This window comes from Carcharodon carcharias, chromosome 21, assembly GCF_017639515.1.
Source record: "Carcharodon carcharias isolate sCarCar2 chromosome 21, sCarCar2.pri, whole genome shotgun sequence".
NCBI classification, from domain to species: domain Eukaryota; kingdom Metazoa; phylum Chordata; class Chondrichthyes; order Lamniformes; family Lamnidae; genus Carcharodon; species Carcharodon carcharias.
Window position 1 is genome coordinate 36,760,280 of NC_054487.1, and position 16,919 is coordinate 36,777,198.

A 16,919-nucleotide genomic window follows, 5' to 3' on the forward strand; every position below is an offset into this window, starting at 1 on the left:
GTTCAATGAAGGCTGAAGGAAATAACTGTTACCACAGGAAATTTTTTCAAGGCAGAAGATATCTGATCCAATAAGATCCCCCTCTCCGAGAAACGATCACCAGTTAGAAGCAGTAGCCTATCCATATAAGATACCTCAGCACAATCCAGCAATTGAAATGCTAATACTAATGCAGGAATTCCCAAATTGAACTTCATCTTTTATACAATCTGTTTAAGTTCATGATATATTCTTCCATGGAATATCCATTTGTTTTTTGAAAACTATCAAAGCCTGGCCATAATTATAAGAATTCACCAGATATAATTTTTGTAGATTTAATCAAGGAAGTCTAATAGAAGATCCAAACCTTCATCACTTTCCAACTGATACACATCCATCTCATAAAATACTTTACCTCTGATTTTACTTCTTGCAGAAAGTGACAACACCAAAGCTATACCTTGTTTTAATCTTTGTAAGGTCCTAACCTGTGTCCACAAATCCACTTTATTCTTCCACTGCTCATGTGGTTCAGACTCTGGGAACATTAGAGGGTAATCATATCCCAATATCTACACTTGCTTTCTGCCATTTTCCACTATGTCCACAAAGATTTTAATTTTCTGTCTGAAAAATGGCTTTCTTAGTTCCAACTTTGCCTTTAGGCACTCATCCTCTGCTGGCATGTTATACTCCAGAAAACCAATTGGTGAAGGATAGAGCTAGAACCAATCTTTACATTCTTTTGTAAGTATTTATTTACCGAGCAATATATTACAAGCATGCACTTCTTAACCCAATAATCACTGTTGCAGTCTGTGGCTATTTATAGGGGCACAGGTGAATCACCAGTAAATGCCCACAACCAGCATAAAATTAAACACAATTAGTATACAATTAATACTGCTGTTGCTCTGCTGTTGTTAGTGCCACCGGGGCACTCCTCTTCTCCTCTTGTTCCTCATCAGTGGTGAAATGTAGAGCTGAATAGATAGCTACAAAGCCTTGGTGAAGGGCAGTGCAGCCGAAGGTGAGTGAGGTACAAGACTTCCTGAGAAGTTGGCAATCACTTGCCAAACAGAAAAGAAGTGTTTTCATCAGCAGTCTCTCACCCGGCTACAGCTAGAGCTCATGTTTACCAAATTGTGTTGAAGGTGAATCAAAATCAAGAAAATATGAAAACATCTTGAAGATCAAAAATGTAATAATTAGAAATCTCTTCAACCAATGTGCTGTGGTGATTCCGTGGAATCAGCACCCAGGGACTGCGTCTCACGTTCGAGAGTCTTTATTTCAGCATATGCAGGAGATCAGTGATCCTTCATAAGTCAGAGCCAAAGGTCTAGTGATACAAGTTTCACAAACATTTTATACTATTTGGATATCTGCTGGTTAGTTACGTACATTGTTCCGTTAAGACTGCATTAACTACAAATGTCTCTTTTGCTGTGCACTTGGCCTCCAGTGACTGACACCTATCACTTATTGTTGCTATTCTCCTCTAAAACCTAACCACATGATCATCCTGCCTCGGTACTCATGTTGTTCTACTTCTAGTTGTTGTTGTCAATGCTATTCTGAGTTCTGTTGCTAAGGAGACTTGTTTAGCTCTTATCATCATTTAGCTCATTGCAAATTAACCCTAAAAATCTCTCCTGTTGGTGGAGTTCACTAAACGGACTCAAAACCAGACCACGATATTCTACCTTCCCCTCTCCAGTGATCAGCTGGAGGATGAGGTGGTCATATCTCAGCCCCCAGGTTTATCTATCCTGCTTACATTGCACTTATCTCAATCACAAGTAAGCCCAAACTGGGGTCATATGCAAGCGTTAGCTAAGCTGTATCTTTCCCATGCTAAATTCTTTGGCCCCAAGTGGTGGACACCTCCTCAAAGGTTCCCCTTCCATGCTTTTCAAGGTTTTTGCCAGTATTAGAGCCTTCCGCTGCCTCCTCAGACTACATATAAGGCATATCAAGTATAGCAGCAGTACTAACTGGGCTACTATCAAAACATAAGAGATAATCCTGATCCATGGGTGGATCTGTGCATTAATGCCCTAATTCCAGAGGTCCCCCCACTAAGTGCTTGTACCCAATTGGACTATGCCCTTACCTATATGCTTGCACTTCTGTTGCAGTGTGGAGAGAGTCCTGTGCACCCTCTCAACTTCCTTTTGCATTGCCGTGAGGTGTTCAGGCAGAGGTGGAAATGGGTAGGAGGACTGGTTAATGTATTCTGTCAGGTTGTCCTTTATGTCTTCCTCAACCTGCATGTTAACCATGTTCTGCTTATGGATGGCCACCAGTTCCATCCTCCTCACCTGAGCTGGCACCTGCGGGTGCAAGCAGACTGTCTGGTTGGTCAGTGGATATAGGTGATTCACATAGAGGTATTCCTGCTATGGTGTGGAAATACAATATCTCCCTTTTCCTAAGTATGCGACGTGAGTTGGTTCCATTGTAGCCCAAATGGATTCCATTATGTTGCGTTAAATTCACACCTGACCTCTTCTATCTTATATATTGGATGGGGGCAGACCACTGAGGAGGATTCTACACTGCATCCATCTGGTACTTATCATCATGTTCTCCTCTATCTATGATGGCATATTGTGATATCTCACCTAATAATTCCCTTTAAGTAGCCCTATATTTTCTACTCTGTATAAGGTTCTTTCTGGTGTCGGTTCTGTCAACACAGGGAGTGCCAAGATCATCCCAATCAGCATGTCATTTCTCACAACACTTTCCACATTAAATGGATACATGTGTACCAAGCCTCAGAGTTGGCAACCAATTATATTTGACCCTGTCTTCCTAGACAGGTTGGTCAATTGTGCATTTGTAATCCACAGAGGTACTTTTCCCTCATGTATCTGCCCCAGGTTTTCCTATGTCTGCTCAAGCATGATCCATAGGTACTGCAGACATCATTCTGGGCTGGTCTCCATCAGGCATTATGTCCTTGCTTAATTAATTCATCAAATAGTCCGTGCACGACTTTCAAGTATGGTTGCCAAGGCCTGCACCATCCAGGCCAGGTCTTAGCCCGTATTGAGTTGTCCTGCCAGGACTTTCTGTTCCTTTTGTAAAAGTTTCTTGAGTGGGGCATTTAATTTGTGGACTTTGTAGTTCACCAAGGCCAAGTCAATTGAGTTTATCACTGAGGTTCCTTAATTAAATAGTGTAGTTGTGTCATTTACCAAACTGCCTCTCCTCCACCCCTTCCTGAGAGAGAGTGCCTGTGCATGTCTGCCTTTGCACTGGGCTACTATTTTTAACAGTCACTTCAACAATGCCATGTATAATGCCCGGCTGTTAGCTGAGCACTGCAGGGGTAAACCTATGTCCGATATATTTAGGACTATGTGTGCCAGCTCATGTGTACATTATCATATAAGATATTGTTTTCTCTTACTAACACTAATCTGTTCGCCAGACCTGGTTTCAGTTCCGGCATGGCAGCACAGTTCATCTGTCAGGTCCCATAGTAAGCTGTCTTCTGTTCCTTCCTGAACCATCCGGTATACATGGATACTGTTATGGCCAATGGTCCAATGCATATCATGATCCATGTGTCGGGGCTCACGTTTCAATCTTCAATAATATAGTTAGTTTCTAAAGTTCTCCCTGCTCTTCCTAGAGCAGAGTAAACAAATCAGTTATTAAACGGTTTTATTGTGTCCAATGTTTCTACTGTCACAGTCCCTGTTGTCTGTACAGACACAGGTGTCACTAGTCATAACTACTTCATATGGCCCTTCCCACTTTGGCTGCCATCTCGGTGTGCCTGGGAGGATTTTGATCATCACCCTGTCTCCAACAGTGAAAATTTGCCTGTGGTCAATTACCCCTGCTGTACAATTCTGTTCCTTTGTGTTCTACCGTTACCTCACTTCTTGCCTCAAAGGCTTTAGCTGTTGACATAGTTCCTTGAAGTATCTCCTGACTCTATCTTTAGCGGGTCCTATATCATCACTACCTGTCAGCATGCCCCTGGGAGCCGCATTGCTCTCCCGGTCATGAGCTCATGTGGGGTAATGCCTGTCGTGCTGTCAGGTGTTGCTCTGAGTTGCATGAGTATGGAGAGTAACATGTCCACCCATCCTTTCCCACTTTCAGCTATTGTTTTACTTATGGCTGCTTTCAATGTCCTGTCCATCCTTACCACCATTTCCGAATTTTGGGGACGGTAGGGTATGTGAAACTTCTGTTTGACTCCTAGCAACCGGCATGCCTCCTTCATTGCTTTGCTGATAAAGTGTGTTTCCTGATCACTGTCTAAGGGAAATTAACTAGATTTAAAGATTCAAGTTATTGGATAAGGTGACTTTCAGTGTGACCCTAAAGCTAAAACACATTGGCACAACTGTGGATGAACCTCTAGTCATTTTTAAGTTTTGAACTTCTGTACCAAAGTTATTACATATACATGGAAAGTAAGTATGTATTTGGGGTAGTGCACAATTATATGGCAGCCTGGACTAGGCAGGGACATGTTACCTTGGTGGTGAGGCAACTGCATTCTTCTATCAGTACACACTTGACACACTAAAAATATGAGGAAGTCAAGTTAATTGGCCTCAATTTTTATATATTTTTTGATTTATTTAAATAAAATTAAACAAAAAAATTTGGTTAAATATGCCAAACTTCTTGTGCAGTTTGAGCTCATTGTTTTAATCAACATAGTTGTGGTTAACATTCAAACTTAGAGGAGTAAAGAAATAATGGATTCTTGCAATATAATTTGATCACCTTCTGAGAACGTGAGTTGACTGCAGCATGAATCAAAACAGATTGATGCAACAGTCAGTCTCTTGATACAAATGTACTACACTCATAATTCCCCTATTTCTTCATAGCCAAACTGTTGCCGGGAAATGATTAATTTACAAGGTGCCATTTACCCTGTCGTTTGTTATGTTAACTCCAATTCTGGCAGTCTGAGGTTCTCTAAGTCTCAATCAAACTCGCAGTAATAAATATACAACTTATGTTACGGTTGTAAACTCTGATTAGTGTCATCACAGGTAGCCCTGGAACCAGAGAAACACGCAATTCACAGCCCAGGAGAGGGGAATCATGCCTTGGGCTCAACAGTGAATCACATCAATAAGTAGATTTGTTTAAAGAATTAACTGTTTAGTTCTATCAAATTTCTATGGACAAGCATATTTCACTTCAGGTGATCTAGTTCAGCAGAGACTGCCACATCAGGACAGTTTACTTACAACAGCCAAAAACATATCAACTCACCAGCAATATGTCTACAGCCTGGAATCGTCTGTGACTAAGGGTCATCAGTAATGAAAGGCCATTGGCCTGGACTTCCTCGGGCATTCCGGTCATATTTCATTCTAATTTGCCACTATGTCCTAACATATGCTGCTACATAATACTTGCACTATTTTCTCCAAGTAAACTGGGGTTGCTTGCTCATTGGCTTAACTTTGCCTATTACAAATTGCTTTACAACCCCATTCACAGTCCACATTGTCATTAACAACTACCTGCTTGTATAATCTAATCAATCTAAGAATTGGAGAATGTTTGTTCTATCATTTTCTGTAGCTTTTTTTGTCAATTTAGTTTTGTCAACTCCCAAATTCTAACTAAGGAGGCTCCATTGTGGGGAAATCGTTTGTCGGCTTTAGGAAATAGTCAATTCTGAATTTTAAAAAGCTGCCTGTTAACTAAACATTTCATTCATCCACAACATTAGGCCACATCTGGACTAGTGTGCTAATTTCTGGGGTGCACACCTCAGGAAGGATGTATTGATGCTGGAGGGGTTGCAGCATGACCATAATGAAACCGGATCTAATTGAGCTAACTTATGAAGACAGGTTGCATAGAATAGGCCTGTATCTCTTGAGTATAGAAGATTAAGGTGTGATGCTAATTGTAAGATATCACTGAGAGAGAGAGAGACCCCCAGACATGATAATCTATGTGAGACACAGGATACTCCAACACATCTCACTCAGGATTCTTGACCAATTCTGACCTACAAGGTATGGACACAAGTTCTTTAATCAAGTCAGAAAGTTTATTAAGTATCACCAAGATATACAAAGTTAATTCTTAACATCGGCAATAGATAAACAGTGAGACTTGGCTCTGGTATTTCCGTTTCCTGCTTCCATGCTCTCTGGGTGCAGACTTCTTATCTTTTCTTGCTGTGTTCTGTTGACTGCAGCCTGTCTTCTCCTAGCTGTGCTAACAATGTGTTGTAGCTGCCTTTCTTTAATCCCCATCAAGAGATCCTGCCCATGCCATGTTAGGCCATAGTTTGTCCTGGCCATTTTGATTGGATGAAGTTGAGGTCATTGGTAATCCATGGACCCCCTATGCCCTATGTAGGCACGTACAGGTGCTTCCTATTTTTCCAAAGGTTTGAAGATTCACATTTTTTTTAATAGTTCAACTTCCGCAAACCTGTGGTTTCACATTCATCTTATCCTTCCTTTCTGCAAACAAGTCCTAAGTCTTTATCTCTGTCTTAGTCTGGTTCTAAGTCTTACCTGTTCCCTTGCTCTTACACACAGTTTTTAGGAGTGTACAGCCTGAAAAAAATGTTTTATTATAAAGCAAGCATTAACTTAAAAATACTTCAATATATATATTTTTCTTTCAGGGGAGAGCATGAATGCAGTTCCCCACTACCACAAATTTTGCAGTTGTGTATCCCGCATTTGGGGACATCGCAGGTATCAGCACACCTGAAGTGCAATGAGTTAGCCTCATCTTGGGGGAACCACCTTCATGATCATGGTCTCTCCCCTACCAGGTGCACATAATATATAATTAGTTCAATTAGCTTATCACAAGCCTAAAATATGTTATAGCTATAGCCACTGCTATAATGAACCACATCAAGTCACTGTGTTCTCACCTTCCATCTGCATAACTCCCCCTTTCCAGTGTGGGCTATGTGTTGCTCTACACACATATATCCCGACACTGACATTTTTCACTGAAACTGACTATCATGCATGGTGGGATAAAGGGATAGCTTAAGGGATTTTATGCCTAATGGCAATTGAAACAAACAGGATCCTGAGCTTCACAGAGATATAAACAAAAAACTGCGGATGCTGGAAATCCAAAACAAAAAGAGAATTACCTGGAAAAACTCAACAAGTCTGGCAGCATCGGCAGAGAAGAAAAGAGTTGACGTTTCGAGTCCCCATGACCCTTCCACAGAGTTCTGTGGAAGGGTCATGAGGACTCGAAACGTCAACTTTATTCTTCTCCGCCAATGCTGCCAGACCTGCTGAGTTTTTCCAGGTAATTCTGTTTTTGTCCTGAGCTTCACTCCTTTTCTCAGCGCCATCCTCTCTGGTATCAGGAGGAGTCCCTATGTTTCCAGCTGTCCCTTCTCTCCCACAGGTGCTCAGCTTCCTATTGCCCCCTCACCTTCTATCCTTTTCAGGTTGCTGGTGGTGATTAGAGAAGGGTTTCCTTTGGGATGAGGACTTGTCAGCCAGAGTTGCTGCCTGCCATCCTTTTAACTCCTTTTGCTTCTCCTGGCTTGGCTCTGGCTTTGTTAAATTCAAATAGAGTCTACCTAGCCACTTCAACCCTTATGGGCTCTATCACCCTATGTCGGGTTTCCAAAGCTCCTTCTGTTCCCTGCACCTCTGCAGATCTCTACTGGCTTTCTCCAGCCGTTTCAGCCTCTCTGGCCTGTCCGACTTTTCGGGTGTATTACCCTCCAGCCTGCCACGGCTGTCTCTCCCTCCCTATGCAGTTCACATAGTCTGATCCCCCTCTCTAGCTGTCTTCTTTGGAAAGTCTCCCCTCTCTCCTTTTCTCTTGCCCCTTCTCTCCCTCTCTCTCTCTTTCCTTTTCCCTTTCTCTTTCCACGCGCTTTCTTTCTTTTTCTATTTCCTCGCCCCCCTCTTTTTCTCTTGCTTGGAATTCCGGCTCTAGCTGTTTCTGTTCAAGCTGAAATTTCGCAATTTCTTCAGGTTCACAAATCAATTGTCTGGCCACGCATTTTAAAAGTTCAGGTTTCCTGGCTTTTGGGTGAAACTCTAATTCCAGTTCCTTAGCTGCACTTTATAATGCCTCTAGGAGTTTAAATTCTCAAAGGTAATTTCCATCTGTTCTAGAAAGGCGATGGCTTCAAATGTGGACGTTTTGCACTTTATTATTGTAAAGCCAAGAAAACTTGTAGCAGTTTTTTTTTAATTGCTTCTAGGGAAGATGAAATAGCTCTGGAGAGAGTGCAGAGGAGGTTCACAAGAATGTTGCCAAGGTTAGAAAAGAGTAGCTATGAGGAGAGATTGGATAGGTTGGAGTTATTTTCCTTAGAACAAAGAAGGCTGAGAGATGACTTGATTGAGGTGCACAAAATTATGAGGGGAATAAATAGAGTGAACAGGATAAAATTGTTTCTCTTGATGGAGAATTCTAGAACCAGGGGACACAGATTCAAGGTAAATGGCAGAAGGTGTAGGGGGGAAATGAGGAAGAACTTTTTTACGCAGAGGGTAGTGGGTGTCTGGAAATCGCTGCCCAAGTTGGTGGTAGAGGCAGAAATTGTAAACTCTTTTAAAAAGTACCTGGATCTGCACCTAAAGTGCTGTAAGCTGCAGGGCTATTGGCCTGGTGCAGGAAGGTGGGATTAGAAAGGGCAGCTGGGTGTCCTTGGGCTGGCATGAACGAGATGGGCCGAATGGCCTCCTCCTGTGCTGTAACTTTTCTATGGCTCTATGGTTCTATGGAACAATTTACTTTCCCCACTTCAATTCTCTTGTTGTCTGTGGGATCTATCTCAGATGTTAGCACTCAAATTTCCTGTCACAGCCACATGAGGAGCAGTGGTGTATTGCTGCCAGAGCATACCAGAGCGCCACTCCGGCACCTTCTATTTAAAGTAGGCTTATCCAAATCAATGTGGTCCGCAATCTTGTTGGACATTCAAGTGACATATTTGAACAATGCAGTAAAGCTGCTCGTCCAACACAGGCTGATTTTTCCCTGCATTTGCTGCTGATAGGATCATTAGTGAGCCTATTGGCAGCAAATGCAGGGACAAACCAGCCTGTGATTGGAAGAGAAGCAAAGAGTGGGAAGGGAAGTGTTGAAGATAAGTTCCAGGGTCTAGGCAAGGCAGCCAGAGGAGCGGGATACAGGTGAGGCAGCCAGAGGAGCGGAGTGCAGGTGAGGCAGCCAGAGGAGCGGGGTACAGATGAGGCAATCAGAGGAGTGGGGTACAGGTGAGGCAGTCAGATGAGTGGGGTACAGGTGAGGCAGACAGAAGAGTGGGATATAGGTGAGGCAGCCAGAGGATCAGGATACAGGTGAGGCAGTTAGAGGAGCAGGGTACAGGTGAGGCAGTCAGAGGAGCGGGATCCAGTTCAGGCAGCTGGATGAGTGGCGTCCACACAAGGCAGCTGGAGGAGTGGGGTCCAGGCGAAGCAGCCCGAGGAGTGGGTAGCACTGGCATCGGAGTAAGTGGGTGATTGAAGACTATGGAGGAGAGACAGTGTGAGGGGCTGGGGGAGAGAGTGTGAAGGGTGGGGGAGAGAGTGTGAGGGGTTGGGGGAGAGAGAATGTGAGGGGCTGGGGAGAGAGAGTGAGGGAGTGGAGGAGAGAGAGCATGGGGGGGAGACACTATGAGGGGGTGGGGGAAAAGAGAGTACAAGGGGTGGAGAAGAGTGTGAGAGGTTGGGGAAGAGGAAGTGTGAGGGGGTGGGTGGAGAGAGAGAGTGTGAGGGGGTAAGTGGAGAGAGAGTGTAGGGGGAGAGAGACTGTGAGAGGTTGGAGTCAGAGACTGTGAGGGGGTGGGCAAGAGACACTGTGAAGTGTTTGGGGAGGGAGTGTGTGAGGGGGTGAGGGAAGTGTGTGAGGTGTTGGGAGAAAGTATCGGGGGTGGGTTGAGAGAGAGTTTGAGAGGGTGGGGGAGAGAGTGAGAGAGGGTGCGGTGAGAAAGTATGAGGGGATCGGTAGAGAGAGTGAGGGGGGTGGAGAGAGAGTATGAGGAGTGGGGGAGTATGAGGGATTGTGGAGAAAGATTTTGAGGGGGTGGGGAGAGAGAGTATGAGAGGTGGGTGGGAGAGAGTATGTATTTCCTGCTGGCAGTTGTACATGGAGACAGGCCATTTGTCCCACTTCATCAATGTTGGTGTTTATGTTCCACACAAGCCTCCTCCCAACCTTTTTGATCACACTATCAGGGCTACCTTCAGCTTCTTTTTTCCTCATGTGTTTATCAAGTTCCTTGAAAGTACCTATACTAGAATACAGAATGGTTACTGCACAGAAGGAGGCCCTTTAGCTCATTGTCTCTGTGTCGGTTCTCTGCAACAGCAACTCAGCTAGTCCCAATCCTCCACCTTTTCCCTGTAGCCCTGTAAAATCTTTTTCCTTCAGATAATTATCCAGGCAGAGAGTGTGTGAGGGGGTGGGGGAAGAGTGTGAGGTGTTGGGGGGGAGAGTGTGAGGGGTGAATTGAGAGAGAGTTTGAGGGGGTGGGGGAGAGAATGTGAGGGGGCAGGGTGAAAAGTGTGAGGGGATGGTGGAGAGAGAATGTAAAGCATGCACGTGGAGAGAGAGTGTGAGGGGGTGGGTTGAAAGAGAGTTTGAAGGGGTGGGGGAGAGAGAGTGAGGTGGTGGGGTAAAAAAAGTGTGAGGGGATGGGGGAGAGAGAGTGTGAAGTATGTGGGTGGAGAGAGAGTGAGAGGGGGTGGAGGGAGACTATGAGGGGTGGGGGGGTACGAGGGGTTGTGGAGAAAGATTTTGAGGGGGTGGGGAGAGAGTGTGTGAAGGGTGGGTGAGAGAGAGTAAGAGGAGGTGGGGGAGAGAGTGTGTGAGGGGGTGGGGGAAGAGTGTGAGCTGTTGGGGGAGAGAGTGTGAGGTGGTGGGTTGAGAGAGAGTTTGATGGGGTGGGGGAGATAGTGTGAGGAGGTGGGTTGAGAAAGTGTGAGGGGATGGGGAGAGAGAATGTAAGGGGATGGGGGAGAGAGAGTGTAAAGTGGGTGGGTGGAGAGAAAGTGTGAGGGGGTTGAGGGAGATTATGAGGGATGGGGGAGTATGAGGGGTTGTGGAGAGAGATTTTGAGGGGGTGGGGAGAGACTGTGAGGGGCTAAGTGGGAGAGAGGGTGAGGGGGTGGGTGAAGAGAGAGTGTGAAGGGATGGGGGAGAGAGAGTGTGTGAAGTGGGTGGGTGGAGAGAGAGCGTGAGGGGGTGGTTGGAGAGTATGAGAGGTAGGGGAGTATGAGGGGTGGTGGAGAGAGATTTTGAGGGAGTAGGGAGAGAGACTGTGAGGGGGTGGGTAGGAGAGAGGGTGAGGGGGTGGGTGAAGAGATAGTGTGAGGGGGTGAGTGGGGAGAGGGTTTGAGGGGGTGGGATGAGAGTGTGGGAGGGGGTGGGTGAAGAGAGAGTGTGAGGGGGCGGGTGGGAGAGAGTGTGAGGGGGTGGGTGGAGAGAGAGTGTGAGGGGGTGGGTGGGGAGAGGGTTTGAGGTAGTGGTGTAAGAGAGTGTGTGAGGGGATGGGTGGGAGAGTGAGTGAGGGGGTGGGTGGAGAGAGAGAGTGTGAGGGGGTGGATGAAGAGAACGTGTGAGGGGGTGGGTGGGGAGAGGGTTTGAGGGGATGGGGTGAAAGAATGTGTGAGGGGGTGGGTGGGGAGAGGGTTTGAGGGGATGGGGTGAGAGAATGTGTGAGGGGGTGGGGGGAGTGAGAGATTCACATTAATTCCTTGGCTGTGATAGCCTGAGGCTGTGAAAAACGGTAATGTTTGTATTTTCTGCTGGCAGTTGTACATGGAGACAGGCCATTTGTCCCACTTCATACATGTTGGTGTTTATGTTCCACATAAGCCTCCTCCCAACCTTTTTGATCACACTATCAGGGCAACCTTCAGCTTCTTTTTTCCTCATGTGTTTATCAAGTTCCTTGAATGTACCTATACTAGAATACAGAATGGTTACTGCACAGAAGGAGGCCCTTCAGCTCATTGTCTCTGTGTCGGTTCTCTGCAACAGCAACTCAGCTAGTCCCAATTCTCCACCTTTTCCCTGTAGCCCTGTAAGATCTTTTTCCTTCAGATAATTATCCAGTTTCCTTTTGAAAACTGCGATTAAATCCGTCTCCAACACACGCTCAGAGAATGCATTTCAGATCCAATTCATTTGTTGCTTAAAGATGTTTTTCCTCGTGTTGCTTTTTTTTTTGTTAATCACCTTAGTGTTCTCGACCTTCTGCCAATTGGAACAGTTCCTTGCCATTTACGCTATCTAGACCCCTCATGATTTTCAGCACATCTAACAAATCGCCTCTCAACCTTATATCTTCCAAACAGAATAGCCACAGCTTTGCCAATCTATCCACATAACTGAAGTGTCTCACCTTAAGAACCATTCTCATAAATCTTTTCTGCGCCCTTTCTAAAACTTTCACATCCTTCTTGTTGGGGCCAGATCAGTGTTTTATGAAGGTTACTTGCTTTTGTACTCTGTGCTCTTATTTATAAAACACAGAATTCCGTAACCTGGCATGCCACCTTCAATAGTTTATGCACATATGCACATATATAACCAGGTTCCTCCACTCCTGCATTTTCTTCAGAATTTTACCCTTCTTTTAATGTCACCTGTCCTTGTTCTTCTGACTAAAATGTATTACTTCACACTTTTCTACATTAAATTTCATCTGCCATGTGTCTGCCCATTCCACCAGCCTGTCTATGCCTTCTTGAAGTCTATCACTATCCCCCTTATGGTTCACAATACTTCCAAGTCTTGCATCATCATCACATTTTGAAATTGTGCCTTGTACACCCAGGTCCAGGTTATAAATATAAATCAAGAAAAGCAGTGGCCCCTTTAGATCCCCCAGTCAGAAGTAAGTAACATTTTCTGTAATTCATGTTTTTAATAGGTTTGAATTAAGTAATTAAACTGTTGCATAATTAACTTCCAGCTATCCTAATGAAGAGGAGAGGTTACAGTCTCCAATCCTGCAATGACCACAGAGACTCAGGTTTCCTTTTATTTGGTTTTATTCAAGCATATGCAAGGGAGCTGCAATCATTCCTAAGAATGAAGACCCAGCTCCCAGATTGATTACATTTCATTACTTTTGTACTTTTTCTTATTATAACACATTTGAGTACATTTGAATACATCCAATCGGTAACCAACACACCAGTTCCATACTAATTTTACACTATTGAGTACATAAACATGTGATTTTGCTAACCAATTATTCTAAAGGATATATACATAATTATATTATCCAATCAGAATTAAAACACATACGCAAAGACCTTGGTTCTTACAACTCAAGACTGTTTGTGTCTCATCAAAGACCCCTCTTTGTCCATTGTTCATCTTCCTATACCTAAGCTAAAACCATCTGCCCCTTCCCTATGTGAAAAGGGAGTACACTTAATCTAATTTATGTCATACTTTTGTCTCTAGTCTGACTCTGAAGGCTGTGCAATGTTCATCTGGTAATCTTCAACTCTTAATATGTTTAGCAGCCAGGTTTGCCTGGAGATGTTAGGGGTTTTTCAGTAAATTCTTACTGTATTCTCTTTTAGCATTGTTAATTTCCCCCTAACACTAAGGAGTAATGATTCAAAATACCGCACAGTTCGAAATGAAATGCTTACCAACAATAATATTTCTCACTTAAAAAGAATAGTTTTATTGATGTTTGGGGACTCAAATGATTAATACACAGGAAAACAACATAATAAAAGATTTAGAAATTATATGACCAACACATTTTCTTAGAACTCCTGCACCTCAAAATTTTCCACTACACCACTGCTGAGGAGGGGTAAAAGAATGACTCCCCTATCCTGCCACTCCAGGTCTGACCATAACAGGATTTTTTTCTGATTTTAGAGTTGATATGCTTTGCCAATACTGCAGAATTCCCACTATGTATGTTTTCAGGTTATAAAGAATTAACCAGGCAGATTTTCTGACTTTAAACAAAGAGCGAAGTAAGTTTATTGAAACTACTTCCCAAATTAAAATAAAACTAGGTAAATTCCATTCCTATATTACACACATTCCATGGGCCTCCACACACACTAGTACAAATAAGAGTATTGTTTAAGGGATTTTTAAAGTTTATGAAGAAGGTAAAATGAAGGAGTATACAGTTAACTGTTCTTTGGCTGGTTTCGATGCAGTGACTCCACGTTGTGGCCATTAACTGCCTGGGTGTCTTCCTGGTGTACTTGTATGGAGCAGGCTTCCACATTCTATTTCCAGGAGTTCTTGGTTTGCAGTAGATTTTTTCTTCTCAGGATAGTTACTTTGCAAAGCCAGGTGCAATACTTTCAGAGAGCGAGAGGGAGAGAGACAACTTATTTGCAGCCTTTCAGTAAAACATTCTGAGCTCTGATCTCTCTGGCTTGATAAACAGTTTATAAAGTCCTGCTGGCTGTATATTCCAGAGGAATTTGATGAATCCATATCTGCTGTAATCATTTTTTTTAGAACAGGTGATTGCATTTTGATGTCTCATTTCAGAAATGTTTGAATAGTTTCAGGATAGTGTAAAAGCCAACAGGAGATGGGGTCTTTCATGCTCCTAGGCAGTTTGGATGTCTGATCCCTTTTCATCCCACTTGGGTGGATGCATGTTGTATATTGTGGCTGCCTGGCAGTCCTTCATTGTCTTAATAGGATTACAGTTTGTTGTTTTTTAAAACCTGGCAGAAAAGAAAGAATTAGAAATTGTGTCCCTTTTCTCTTTAAAAAAAATCACATCCTCATAACAGTACAAATAGACTGCAGTGTTTCTTACATTGCAAAAGTGCCTATACCTGATTGACCATAAAAGATGCTATATAGATGCAAGCGGTTTTCAATCTGCACAAGGTTTAAACTCATATTCAACTTAATGGGCTCTTTTTCCTAAAGAAACTATAGGCACAAATCATAGGTGTATAAAGGAAACTATAATTTATTACATAAAATTTACAATAACAACCCAGGTTAATGCACAAATTAACCAAAATATAACAAAACCATTGGAATCCCCTAAACGCATAAACCATTTGAAATCGAGTGTCTATCTTACACTAACCACGTAACAAAAGTTATATACACAGTTGGCTAAAGCTTACCATGAAGTTTCCAAATATTTTGATGGATACCATCATAGCGCAGTGTTGGTTTTAGAAGTCCTGAGACCCAGTACTGTTATGTGTCTGCCTGGCAATAAAGTTCAGTCATGAGACTACTTTAATGAGATAAAGTAGAACAAGTTTATTAAGTTTCATGTAACCTAGAGCAATAAACACAGGCAGTCATTTACAGTTTAATGCAGGCTATACTTCCCATAATGAGACTGGGTGCATGATGATTTGTCTTCTTGCAGCTTTGGTCTTTTGGTCTTCAAACTTCTTTCTCCTTTTTTCTCTCTCTCTCCCTCTCATCTCTTGTCTTGTCTTCTTGTTTCTACTTTTCTCCATTGCATTGTCTAACTTGGGAGGGTCTCTTTTATCCTAGCTCTTATCTGATGAATCCCTCCCCATACTCAGTTATTGTTCATCTGAGCAATGCTAGCCTCTCTTAATCACATGATGTTCTGCGTATTCATTGTTGTCCTATTTCCTCTTATCCCAAGGCTGCAACATTCTATTGGCATTTATCTCAAACAAGCACCACCTGCAACTTTTTTAAATCTTAACATTATTTCCCGTAATCCATTTCCCTATACCCTATTTCTACATCTTCTTACCTCACTATGCTCCTAAAGGGGTCTTAATAGATTTTAGTGTTAATAATCTTACAGCGGCAATATTAGGAAAAAAAGGATGGCTGAGAACAGTGTAGGCCCTTGAAAATAAATAACAATGATATTGCAGTGAAAATGAGAAAATTTCGGACATGATGATCAATTACTTTGCTTCAGTATTTTCGACGGAGGAAGAAATCTGCATGCCAGGCATTCCAAGAAAACTATTATAATCTGGGATAGGGACTCGCCAAAATTAACATAAGCAAAAGAAAGGTGAAGAAAATAGTGGCACTAAAGGGCGACAAACCCACAAGTCCAATGGCTTCCATCCTAGGGATTTAAAGGAAGTAGGTGAGGACATTGTAGATGCCTTAATTATAATTTTTCAAAGTTCTCTCCATTCATGGAACTCTTCCTTAAGATTGGAAATTTGCACAAGTCACTGTTTAAGAAAGTTGAGAAAGGGAAACCTGGGTGTTATAGACCAGTTAACCTAACACATTTTGGGAAATTACAAGGCTCATTAATTATGGATAGAGTGGCTGACCACCTTGAAAATGTTCAGCTGGTCAAAGAGAGCCAGCATGGATGTTTAAAGGGTAGGTCATGCCTGACGAAAATGATTGATTTTTTTTAAAGAGGTCACTAATTGGGTGGACAGCGGCATGTCTGTGTTATTTATACGGACTTTCAGAAGGCATTTGATAAAGCCTCTTGTGAGAAATGGCTAACTAAATGTAAAGCTCTTGGAATTGAAGGCAAATTATTGACTTGGTTAGGAACTTGATTGAATGGTAGGAAACAAGAAGGGTAATGGGCAGTTACTTGAAGTGGCATGATGTGGTTAGCTGTGTCCCGCAGGATCTGTGTTGGGACCTTAAGTATTCATGGCATTTGCTGGTGATGATGGGTCAGAGAATTACATACCCAAATTTGCTAATGACACAAAGATAAGCTGCATTGTAAACAATGTTACGATTCCAGTAGAGACTAATAACATCAAAAGAAATGAATCCCCAAATAACCGCCAAGGAACTGGTGGACAAGATTTCACTTTTTAAAACATTTGCTGTAACAATTAAACCAAAATCGACATAAATTAAACATGCATTAACAGAAAAATTATATTTCAACAGAAACAATGAATTTCACTGTAAATTGTCAATACAACAAAGATAACTCTCCAAAATGTCTCAGCAGCTGTGTTCTGTGGCAG

At 42.9% G+C, this 16,919-nt stretch overlaps 1 non-coding gene across 1 annotated transcript; it reads right to left on the reverse strand.

Moving 5' to 3' along the window:
* Window positions 1-6,622: 6,622 nt before the first annotated feature.
* LOC121293441 lies at window positions 6,623-6,786 on the reverse strand. Its single transcript, XR_005946522.1, has one exon. It is a non-coding gene; the product is annotated as a U1 spliceosomal RNA (small nuclear RNA).
* Between the last annotated feature and the right edge of the window lie 10,133 nt (window positions 6,787-16,919).